Genomic DNA, 13,618 nt, shown 5'->3' on the forward strand with positions numbered 1-13,618 from the left:
CTGGGATTTTACAAAAAAGCCCCCCTTTTAAATACATACATACATACAGACATACAGACATACAGACATACATACTTATAAGGTATGCCATCTGGTGGCTAATGAACCAAACACATTCTCAGAAGTTGAAGCAGTTTTAGAGGACCCACTTTTAGGCCAGTGCAACAGAGCATGCTTTTGCCTTTTTTTTTAAACCTTACCCATTTTAACCAAATACATACATACATACATACATACATACATACATACATACATACATACATACATACATACATACATACATACATACATACATACATACATACATACATACATACATACATACATACATACATACATACATACACCCAGCAGATCACCAAATGTACCTTAGTTACGTCATCAACCAATCCCTGATTGGCCGACAGACACCACTGGCATACGCTTCCAAATTAGGTTGGGGGATGAGGTCATTTTTGAGTGGTGTAAACCACTCCTACAACTGGCTTTTGTGTGCAGAAAAAAATGAGCATGGTTGCTATGTTCAAAATAATTTCTGACGTAATTAAATCACACCCGGGTGAACTGGATGACCGTAGCAACCGTGGTCATTTTCTCTGCACAAAAAAAGCCAGTTGTGAAATCACATCCAGGTGTGATTTCATTACGTCAGATCAGAGCTGATCAGGCTATATAATACCTTACCTTATATAATAATAATGATTTCATTACGTCAGACATTACGTCAGACCACAGCTGATCATGCTATATAAAACCTTACACCACTCAGTTCACACGGGTGTGATTTTTTTGTTACGACTACAAATCAACCATGCATTAGCAGGGTCCAGATTATGTACCCAATCAGGGCCCGTGTTCCGGGCCTGTGTCGTTCACTGATTGGAGACTGGAGATGATGTCAGTGTTTTTTGTTTCGCTGATTGGCTTTTTAGGGGTTGTCTCTCAACACTGTACTCCTGCAACCAACCATGCATTAGCAGGGTAGAGACTCCACACAGCCAACCATGCATTAGCAGGGTCCAGACTCCACACAACCAACCATGCATTAGCAGGGTCCAGACTCCACACAACCAACCATGCATTAGCAGGGTCCAGACTCCACACAACCAACCATGCATTAGCAGGGTCCAGACTCCACACAACCAACCATGCATTAGCAGGGTGGAGACTCAACACAGCCAACCATGCATTAGCAGGGTCCAGACTCCACACAACCAACCATGCATTAGCAGGGTGGAGACTCAACACAGCCAACCATGCATTAGCAGGGTGCAGACTCCACACAGCCAACCATGCATTAGCAGGGTCCAGACTCCACACAGCCAACCATGCATTAGCAGGGTCCAGACTCCACACAACCAACCATGCATTAGCAGGGCCCAGACTCCACACAACCAACCATGCATTAGCAGGGTCCAGACTCCACACAGCCAACCATGCATTAGCAGGGTGGAGACTCCACACAGCCAACCATGCATTAGCAGGGTCCAGACTCCACACAACCAACCATGCATTAGCAGGGTCCAGACTCCACACAGCCAACCATGCATTAGCAGGGTCCAGACTCCACACAACCAACCATGCATTAGCAGGGTCCAGACTCCACACAGCCAACCATGCATTAGCAGGGTCCAGACTCCACACAGCCAACCATGCATTAGCAGGGTCCAGACTCCACACAACCAACCATGCATTAGCAGGGTGGAGACTCAACACAGCCAACCATGCATTAGCAGGGTCCAGACTCCACACAGCCAACCGTGCATTAGCAGGGTGGAGACTCCACACAGCCAACCATGCATTAGCAGGGTCCAGACTCCACACAACCAACCATGCATTAGCAGGGTCCAGACTCCACACAGCCAACCATGCATTAGCAGGGTCCAGACTCCACACAGCCAACCATGCATTAGCAGGGTGGAGACTCCACACAGCCAACCATGCATTAGCAGGGTCCAGACTCCACACAACCAACCATGCATTAGCAGGGTGGAGACTCCACACAGCCAACCATGCATTAGCAGGGTCCAGACTCCACACAACCAACCATGCATTAGCAGGGTGGAGACTCCACACAACCAACCATGCATTAGCAGGGTGGAGACTCCACACAGCCAACCATGCATTAGCAGGGTCCAGACTCCACACAGCCAACCATGCATTAGCAGGGTCCAGACTCCACACAGCCAACCATGCATTAGCAGGGTCCAGACTCCACACAGCCAACCGTGCATTAGCAGGGTCTAGACTCTACACAGCCAACCATGCATTAGCAGGGTCCAGACTCCACACAGCCAACCATGCATTAGCAGGGTCCAGACTCCACACAACCAACCATGCATTAGCAGATTTCAAGTGGGAATCTTTGAGGTCGCTTTTTTTAACGTTGTCAAAAGTCGCTCAAACAGCCTGCGCTAGTTATGCTCTAGGCTTGCACTGCAGCGGTTTATGTTGTGTGTGACATCAGACCTCACCTCCTGGTCAGCCTACATAAGGTGAAAAGTGTTGTTAGACTTTCACTTCATAGCAGAGCGATGTGTAGAAGGTTGTGTTAAGGGATTTACTTAAGAGAGACAAAGATATAGACAGAGACAGAGAAGAGGGACAGACAGAGAGAGAAATATAAAACAAAGAGACATATTTCAGAGAGAAACCCAAAACTCTCCTCCCACCACAGTCCATTTATACTGTGTAGCATCATATGTGATGATGGAAGGAAGAAGTGAGTCCCCACATGTCCAGACTCAGGTCTCCTGTTCTGAGAGTCCATATGCCGGTGCCTCCACCTTCCTCCATCAACACGTGAAGAAGAGGAGCCACAACGACCTCTACTGCCAAACGCTGAGGAATGAACAGATGACCTCGGCAGCCTGGCAGCAAATCAACAGCCCCGTAGCCAGCCAGCAACAAGGAGACACGGATGGACCAAAATCTGACGGTCGTCAACAGTTTACCAAGAATGTAGCTCAGGCGGGAGACTTGAAGACACATCAGCTGAGTTACACAGGAAAGAAGATATGCACCTGCAAACAGTGTGACAAGAGTTTCAATACGTTTGGTAACCTGGAGTCACACCTGCGTATCCACACTGGAGAAAAACCTTACAACTGTAAAGAGTGTGAAAAGAGTTTCAGTCAGCTAGCTCATCTGCAGTCCCACCAGCATACCCATACTGGAGAAAAGCCATACCTCTGTAAACAGTGTGATAAGAGTTTCAGTCGCTTAAGTAATCTAAAGAATCACCTGCGTATCCATACTGGAGAAAGGCCATACCACTGTAAACAATGTGAGAAGAGTTTCAGTGAGTTAGGTACTCTAAAGAAACACCAGCGTATTCACACTGGAGAAAAACCATACCACTGTCAACGGTGTGACAAGAGTTTCAGGGAGTCAGCTAAACTTAAGACTCACCTGCGTATTCACACTGGAGACAAACCATACCACTGTAAACAATGTGAGAAGAGTTTCAGTGTGTTAGATAGTCTAAAGAAACACCAGCGTATTCACACTGGAGAAAAACCATACCACTGTAAACAATGTGAGAAGAGTTTCAGTGAGTTAGGTAGTCTAATAAAACACCAGCGTATTCACACTGGAGAAAAACCATACCACTGTAAACAATGTGAGAAGAGTTACAGGGATTTAGGTAGTCTAATAAAACACCAGCGTATTCACACTGGAGAAAAACCATACCACTGTAAACAATGTGAGAAGAGTTTCAGTGTGTTAGATAGTCTAAAGAAACACCTGCGTATTCACACTGGAGAAAAACCATACCACTGTCAACAATGTGAGAAGAGTTTCAGGGAGTTAAGTAAACTTAAGACTCACCAGCGTATTCACACTGGAGAAAAGCCATACCACTGCAAACTGTGTGACAAGAGTTTCAGGATGTTAGTTCATCTAAAGAATCACCTGCGTGTCCACACTGGAGAAAAAACATACTACTGTAAACAGTGTGAGAAGAGTTTCAGTGAGTTAGGTACTCTAATAAAACACCAGCGTATTCACACTGGAGAAAAACCATACCACTGTCAACAGTGTGACAAGAGTTTCAGTGAGTCAGCTAAACTTAAGACTCACCTGCGTATTCACACTGGAGAAAAGCCATACCACTGCAAACTGTGTGACAAGAGTTTCAGGATGTTAGTTCATCTAAAGAATCACCTGCGTGTCCACACTGGAGAAAAACCATACTACTGTAAACAGTGTGAGAAGAGTTTCAGTGAGTTAGGTAATCTAAAGAGACACCTGAGTATCCATACTGGAGAAAAACGTTAAAAAAAACAAAAAAACATTCCAAACATAGGAAACCAAATGAACACTTGATGGCTAAACTTTGTATTTGTTTTGCCTTTATTGATAGTATCAAGTGAAGATGAGACAGGGAAGAGGGAGAGAGAGATGGGGAGAGACATGCAGCAAAGGTCGTCATGAACGGGACTCGAACATGCGATGCGCTGTCAGGCCAAAGCCTATATGTGGCATGCGCCTGGACCACTTGGCCAGCGGCGCCCCTTGATGGCTAAAGTGACTTTGGTCACTTATTGTTTTTGTGGGTTTTTTTCTTCTCCTTCTCCTTCCGACAAAAAATAGCTGTTCTGGCTGAACTGTGCAGTCGGTTTTCGCCAAACACGGGAATCTGGTTGAGGGCCATGCCAAACGGTGACCATGCGAAGCCCATGACGATTGGCCAAATGGTGGCGCTATAGCACTCAATTGAAAATGCAAAATGTTAACGTGCATAGCTCATGAACCGTTTGATCGTTGGCAATGACACTTTGATACACATATGTGTCTCCTCATCCCGAACAACTTTCGTGTTCTGACTTTTGACTTCTGACCTTCTGACCTTGATCACCTGCCATTTTGAATTATATGAAAAACTGTTCAAACGTATCTCCTCCCAGGATCTTTGATCAAAATGCACAAAAACGTCTACACGTGAACTTGGACCTATACGGATAAAAAATCATAGTATTTATGAGCCAATGAAAATTGCTGGTTTGTGAAAATTCGCCTATAATACATACATGCAGTGTCATATGCTTATGTCACTTTACAGTATAGTAGAGGGGCATGCCAAATAGTACTGAAAGCAGTCTTACTCCAATTAGCCAAAGGGGGGCGCTATAGCAATTTTTTGAAAATGAAACCTTTGAATTGGCCAAAATTCATGGCACTTGTTTCCACATGTTCCTTGACTCATGGGGAACACATCTGTCACTTTGACAAGTAAGCTCCGCCCTCAGATTTTCAGCCATTTTGAGCAGTTTGAAAAATGCTTATACCTGATTTTCTGCCTGAATTTTTGAGCAATTTGTGTGCGTCCTACACACAATCTATGGACCATTAACTGAAATCCCGGTTGAAGAGAAGTTTGCACGAAATGGATAATGACATGCCCAAAATGAGGACACATATACTTGTTACCAAAACACTGAATGATGTTACTGTTTACAATGAAACAACTGACTGTGTCCAGATAGCTCAGTTGGTTGAGCTATGCTATTACTATTGTTATTTCAAAAACATTGACATTGTTTCACCACAAGTGTGGAACTTGTGGTGTTCCAACCTGTTTCTAGATGAACATAGTTCATTATAGCGTTCCATTCTTTTTTCTATCAGTAGAGGAATACATCCAAGTAAGCCCACACATATATCACAAACAATATTCCATATAAATAATATTATCCACTTACTGGTTTGCCCTGCATGTTTGCCTTCTCAATACAGAATTAAAATGTTATTATACAGCAATATAATCTTTATTAATATTAACTATGTGTGATTAACTATGTGTGTCTCATTTTACAAATATTTAATTTGGGCATTGTTGTTCCCACCAACTAGAAACAATGAATGAACAAACAAACAAACAAACAAAGAAACAAACATTCTTGCTTTGCAAAGTGCACAGTATGAATGAAGTTTGAAGTGGTTCTACATGAGATTGCATAACCACAGGTCACCATAAATAAGAGCTTGGTTACATTGAATCGTGTTCAGCTTGGTTACATTAAATTACATGAAAGTGTCATGTTGTTCAACATAATATATATTGAACACATTAAACCTTTCCCAAGGGGTGGGAATCGCCTTAGGAAGTTGAACCAAAGGGAAACTTTTTGGATTCATTCCCTGGATGCCCTGACCCCTCCTGGGCTCAATGAAGATATTGATTGTCTCCACCAGGCCGAAGGCATGGGGAGAGAGTATGTTTTGCACTCCGTCCGTGTGTGTGTGCGTCTGTCCGTCCTTCCTTCCTTCCGTCCGTCTGTTACCAGCTAATCTCCGGCACCGTTGGCCCGATCCATGCCAAACTTTGCACACACACTCCCTGGATGCCAACGACGAACCTCTGCCCCAAATATTCCTCAACGGCCTGTTATAGCGCCACCATGAGGCCGATTTAGGCAAAACATATTTCTGTAGATTACTCGTACACATTTTATCCATACATCACACAATTCGGTATACACTATCTCCATAGTCATGTGATAAACACGGATCTGCACCATTTCCCATCTTCCTTCCTGATTGGCTAAGATTCGCTTCCAAAGCTCACATGATTGGTCCGTTTCGAACAAAATGCCACAAATCACAAACACAGTGTGCAATTTCCGTGAAATTATACACGCACATTTCCACTAGGCTGAGGACGACATGACACAATTTATTTTCCAAACCAGCCTCATGGTGGCGCTATAACAGGGCAATTCCTGTTTTTACCTATAACTGCATCGTTATGTGTACAACTTTGTATGCGCACTCCCTAGAGGCATGGAAAACCATTTTCCCTGCATCCCTCCACATCTGCCGGTTATAGCGCCACCATGAGGCCGATTTCTGCAAAACACATTGTTTATATTAGTCGCACAGATTTCATCCAAATCTCATGCAAATCGGTATACATGATCTCTGTAGTCATGTGATCAAGACGAGTCTGTTTGATTTCTCAGATTCTACACTGATTGGCTAAGATTGCCTTCCAAAGTCGTCAGGAGTGGCCCGTTTTGTACAAAATGCTGCACATGTCCTGCTCATCCAGAATTCTATCCTCAGAGATGCTATGACTCTGCATTTCCTCAACACAATGAAGAAGATTGTTGCAAAAAACAAACAAACATGTTTATATCACTCCTAAACATTTTGCCAAACATCACACACACTCCTATCCTCCTGGTGGAGACATGCCCAGAAGGGCACTTTTTCTAGTTTTATGTGTTTTCTTTAGTTTTTTCGTTTTCTATACTGATTATTATGTTTTTTTCATAATTTTTCATTATTTGTAATAAAAGTGTCCTTTTTCTTTTGTTGAATAGTCGATGCTTAGCTTTTGCTATTGTATAGTCCTCTTGCTGTCATACACATGTGTGATGTCAGCAGCTGATTGAATGCTTAATGTTTATGTAATTACTGAGGTATAACTGATTGCTACTCATGTGCCTCTGACACTTGGCAATTATCTCATTTGCGAAGCTGTGTTTTCTTGCTGCTATATAAATGAGTGTGTTTGGCGATGTGCTTCATTCTTGCCCTGATGAAGACCGGTTAGGTGGAAACATGTTGGCAGTTGCCTTTTCCTCATTTTAACCTTGAGTGCCCGGATCTTTTTTTCTTTATATTCTATATACTGTTGATTTTTAACTGCCATGAAAAATAATTGGGTGAAAGATCATAGGCAAATGCGCACTTTGAACATAAACCTGCTGGGTGTTTGGTTACTTTTACAACTTTGCTTAGATAAAACACTCTTAGCCAAAAATGTTTTATCCTTAAGGATAAGCATGAGGTTTAAATCAGCTGAGAACAGGTTTTTCCAGTTTCTTGGTCGTGGATTCCTCCTGTCTCATGATGATGACGATAATTGATCACGAGTTCTGCACACTGGGATGCAATTCTCCTAAATGGGATTAAGAACAGCATGTCCATAATGACTAACATAGTGACCGCTATGTTGTTCCACATTAGTTCTGCTCCTCCCATGAGACCCAAATAAAAACAGAACCAGGCCTCATTTTGGGTAATAGCAACACTGGAGTAAGAACACCTGAAAAATGTCTTATCAACGTTTGTTGGTGATGGTGATCTTGGTTGTCTTATCACTTCATAGTAAGTGTTGGTTTATTTTCTCTGCATGTTCTTCTGCTGATCAATTTCTATGCTTTTGTGGATGGTAAATTAACCTTTTTTGTTGTATAGCAATGGGGGGGGGGGGGGGGGGAAACAATGAATATCACACATATTTTATTTTTTAATTCTAGTTGTTGAAAATGAGGCTGCATCCTTTCCTTGGTCCTGCCCCACCCTGAGTGGCGTGTGTAGAAAGGTGTGCCTGCCATCAGAAATGTTCTTTGGACCTCTGGGCTGTGGAAAGGGATTCTTGTAAGTTCTGTCCACTCACGGTTAACAGTTTTTGTATTGAGTTGTGCTTGAAATGTACTGTAATTAATTCTGCAAACTGTTAATAAATACTTCAATCAATCAATCAATCTGTTATGCAATGGTTTCACATTGTTTTGTTTGTTTTCTTTCTTTCTTTCTTTCTTTCTTTCTTTCTTTCTTTCTTTCTCCCCCCATTCAAAAAAATGTCTTGTAAGATATGTATAAACCTATATTTCTCTCCAGTGATTCCTTTGCTTCTGTTAATTCTTTCCAGGTGCTGTGTATCTCACTTTTTAGGCCTAAACACCATGGAGCAGGAATAAACATGTTTCAGGAATGGATTCCTGGAAAGTTATTGTTGTGGACTGTGTTGTGGCACTCACTTGGAGAGTCTGTGTGGCTAAAGCCTATAATACCAAATAAAAGTCAACCAAGAATGTAATTTATTACTGCTATTTAAGAATGTTGACTGAAATAAAAGAGTATTCCTTATCAAATGTCTTTCTGTTATTAAAATATTATTAGATTCTCCAAATGATTGTCATTATCTGCTCAAAGGAAATGCTGTCTAATTTACTACATTTTGTACCACAAGATTTAACTACAAATTACAGTTGTGAAAATGTACCTGAGGGGGATTTGGAATAGCACTGGCGTTACATATAAGACAAACACTTGGAATGGAAAATAGAATATTATTTGTATATAATGTTGTAATGCTACTGTACTGACGTTTGTGCGCAACACTCTTGAAAACAAAGTATTGCATTGTGGGTTTGAGCTGACACAGGCCCTTTTGATGTCAACCAATCAAGTGACATAATTCAAGTGGCAGATGCCAAAAATATACATATTTTATTATTTAAATTATATATTTTTCAGCAGTGGCGTGCACAGATAGACACTAGGGGCCGTGCTAGAGCACCCCCTGCCCTTTTGGCAATGTGCCCTTTTGAAAATAAAGTGTACAGTGTACAGTATGTGGATGTGGACCATGGTAACATTGATCAATTCTTGATAAAAAGCTTCTAATATATTATTTAGGCCACACAATCTATAAATCTCACACTATTAAGGCAACCGGCCGGTTCCACACGCTGCACAAGGTGCCCTTTTTTTCACTTGAGCACCCGCCCCTCTAAATGTCTGTGCACGCCACTGTTTTTCAGGGGCATGTCATGTGCTCTACCTGCACAGCCTTTAATTGTGATCTACTAGTAGATCGGGATCTACCTTTTGGGCACCCCTGATCTACGTACTGTACATCAGTGGTTCCCAAAGTGGGGTCCGTGGACCCCCAGGGGTCCTTGAGGGAGTTCCAGGGGGTACCCAGCTAAATGATAGTTTGGAACCAAATGGACCCTTATGGGTCTATGACTCTGAGAGTGTACAAATGGAACCAAATTGACCCTAACGGGTTCATTTGGTTCCGTTTGTACACTCTCAGAGTTAAATTAACATTGATTTTACAAAATAAATTGGGGTCCCAGAGATAGAAAAGCCATTAAATGGGGGTCCGTAGACTAATGCATGTCAAACTGGGGGGTCCTTGAAATTAAACTGGTTGAAAATCACTGCTAGAGCCGTAAAAATCTTCTCTTATGGGGGTCCCTGGCATGTCTTTTCAAATGGGGGTCCGCGGGATAATTAGTGTCAATTTGGGGGTCCTTGACATGAAAGAGTTTGGGAACCACTGCTGTACATCAGCAAAGAAACAATGCTCAACAGATTTGATACAGGCCCCTTGGTTAATTGAAATGAATTAATCTTTCACAGAAATATGTGCATATGTTGTTTTGTGAGGCATTTTCATGTGGATATATTGTGGCCAGTGAGAAGCAGTTTAATTTAATTCAAAGTTATTGGTTGCAGGTGTTAATTTATTACTCGGTAACAAATCTGTTGAAGGACATACAAGGACATTTTTAAATGGAAATGAAGTGAGGAGTTACAATACAACCCCATACTGTAGCAGTGGTCGCAACCTTTTTGACATGAAGTGCTATATTTTTATTTTCTTGATAGTCAGTTTCCCATTACTGCCATATCAATATTAGTCTAAATATTAAGTCTTTAGAAATATATATATATATATATATATATATATATATATATAGTGGTTATATCTTAACCGCTAGACCAAATTAAGGGATATCCCTATATGGACCAGGGGAGATATTAGACTTTTGAGGCCATCAGGCAGAGGCTCTGAGCCACTCTGCTACACTCACCTCCCTTTAGACCTCCTCCCATCAGGCAGAGGCTCTGAGCCACTCTGCTACACTCACCTCCCTTTAGACCTCCTCCCATCAGGCAGAGGCTCTGAGCCACTCTGCTACACTCACCTCCCTTTAGACCTCCTCCCATCAGGCAGAGGCTCTGAGCCACTCTGCTACACTCACCCCCCTTTAGACCTCCTCCCATCAGGCAGAGGCTCTGAGCCACTCTGCTACACTCACCCCCCTTTAGACCTCCTCCCACGGGGAAACCCGATCCGCCTCACGGCACCAATGTAACGCCCGGGATTCGAACTCGGGTCTCCCGCATGAAACGCCAACATCTTAACCACTAGACCAAAGGCATATCCCTATGAAAATAAAGGGTTAGATTAGAATAAATGAAATGTATATCTTATCATCTTTTTGGTATGTTCCGTATGGGTGTGATTTTTGTTGTTCAGCACCTGTAGAATTTCTGGAGATGTGCGTGCGTGCTGGATCCTTATCCAAAAGGAAGCACTGTATACCCTGAAATCTTGAACAAACAAAACTGTGAAAATAAAAAATAAAAAAATTAAATGTATAACCTGATGGTCAGATTAGTGGAAAGTCAACCAAAGAACACATTTTCTATTCAGGATGGTCACTATAGGAACACACGGAGGACACTCATCCAACGTAATTTCGACTATGTGTAACACCCTGGCCGAAATAGGGTTTACTAAAACATTTAAAACACTACCGACTACATCAGTTGGAATTTCACCAACAACCATTTAAGGCTTTGAGCAAAACAGGTTTGTAAGGCAGAGCTCAAAAAATTGGGGTTGGAGAGCTTAGTGGAGACACCAGAATTTAACAAATTTAAACTCATCATGGTTAATAATTTCACTGCAAAACAAACACAATTAGTATAAGCTATACTGCACTCAACAATGCCCTGACATGGAATCAAGGTGAACAGCTCAGAGGCCCAATACAAATACAATGGGTAAAAACATTAAATTATAAAAGTCAATACATACTTAACATTACGTGCAGTATAATATAATAAAAACAAACATTTTTACCAGGGTACGGAGAGCAGAGTGAAGCGCACTTTAAAGCCGAAACCAGTGCAGTGCACATGAGTGTGCTACAGCTACATCATTACTTGTGACACTCGATATCAAATAGAAACATATCGGTGGCGCTGGAGCACACTCTACTCATTAGTCATTATACCTAGCCTGGATTTGCCAGACACATAACGTGGATTCACTCACGCCTCCTCCCCGCTATAGAGCGTAAGTGAATCCACGTTATCGGTATGGCCAAAGCCAGGCTACTCATTATAGTCATTAAACTGCAGACCTCTCAAAACAAACTGGTCAGGTTGCTTTACTGCTAGGATTTTCACCCAGAATAACTCACCTAACACCTTATTATGCAGCTGCTAGGGTCAAGGGTGGGATGGCTCAGGGTAGAGGCGTGAGGGGACAGGGTAAAGCAACTTGCGATGGGCCTGGTCTTCAAGATACGTGAGAAAACAGAGATGTACCTAAAAGACACACACAGGAACAACGCCGTACCAGAAGGAGCCCCACTGATCTCACTGAACCCAGAAGGAGCCCCACTGATCTCACTGAACCCAGTTTCACTTCAGTACCAGAAGGAGCCCCACTGATCTCACTGAACCCAGTTTCACTTCAGTACCAGAAGGAGCCCCACTGATCTCACTGAACCCAGTTTACCAGAAGGAGCCCCACTGATCTCACTGAACCCAGTTTACCAGAAGGAGCCCCACTGATCTCACTGAACCCAGTTTACCAGAAGGAGCCCCACTGATCTCACTGAACCCAGTTTACCAGAAGGAGCCCCACTGATCTCACTGAACCCAGTTTACCAGAAGGAGCCCCACTGATCTCACTGAACCCAGTTTCACTTCAGTACCAGAAGGAGCCCCACTGATCTCACTGAACCCAGTTTCACTTCAGTACCAGAAGGAGCCCCACTGATCTCACTGAACCCAGTTTCACTTCAGTACCAGAAGGAGCCCCACTGATCTCACTGAACCCAGTTTCACTTCAGTACCAGAAGGAGCCCCACTGATCTCACTGAACCCAGTTTCGGCACAAAAATGGGGTCAAATTCATTCACCTGTTATGCTGCCAGAATGTGTGACCCTCCTTCAAAACTCCTGTAAAAGAGCACCTATGGTGGCTGCAAGTGCAAATTGTAAGTGGCCCTTGTGGAAAGTAAAAACTAAAAAGTCTAAGCTTATCACCGGAAATAATATGAGGGCTTATCTGGGCTATCCCTGTAGCATTCTTTTGTATAAATCTGTGCCACCACAGTCACCACCACCATGCAGGTTTTTTTTTTTTTTTTTTTTTTTTACCAACGGATATATTCAGTCAATAAAATGTGCAATGCATATATGTATGTGGTCACCCATTTATCTCCATATATACCAGACGTTTTACATACTACCTATATTAACCAAAGTGTGAGAGAAAATGTGGGTTAACTTGCAGTGTATTTGGCAAAAAGTAAATGGAAATGAAATCAGTGCTGCATGTATTCAACAGCTAGTAGTAGCTATAGTGTTTATAGTGTCATTCCTCAGATGGAGGAACCTAAGAATCAGAATGTTTTATGATTCTGATTCTTAGAAGAGTAATAATCGAATGTGAAATTAAAAGCAATAAAATGCAACTGCCACCTGGGTTGCAAACCCTGCCTTCATGCAGTCCCCCCCCTTTTCCCCTCACTGTATATGTTTATTTTCCCTTTTTACCTCCATTATGATGAATTCCTGTACTGTTCTTTGTCTATATAGAAGTGTCTATTTGTACGTCTCTAAATGTTTTGATGAATTGAACATGGTGGACCCTGTTGTAAACAAGTGTAATGATTAATTGGGTCGTCCACTCACAGTTAACAGCCTTTGTATTGAGTTTGTGCTTGAAATGTACTGTAATTCTGCAAACTGTTAATAAAATGTTCAATCAATCAATCAATCAATC

Source organism: Electrona antarctica, assembly GCF_951216825.1.
Source record: "Electrona antarctica genome assembly, chromosome: 8".
NCBI lineage: Eukaryota > Metazoa > Chordata > Actinopteri > Myctophiformes > Myctophidae > Electrona > Electrona antarctica.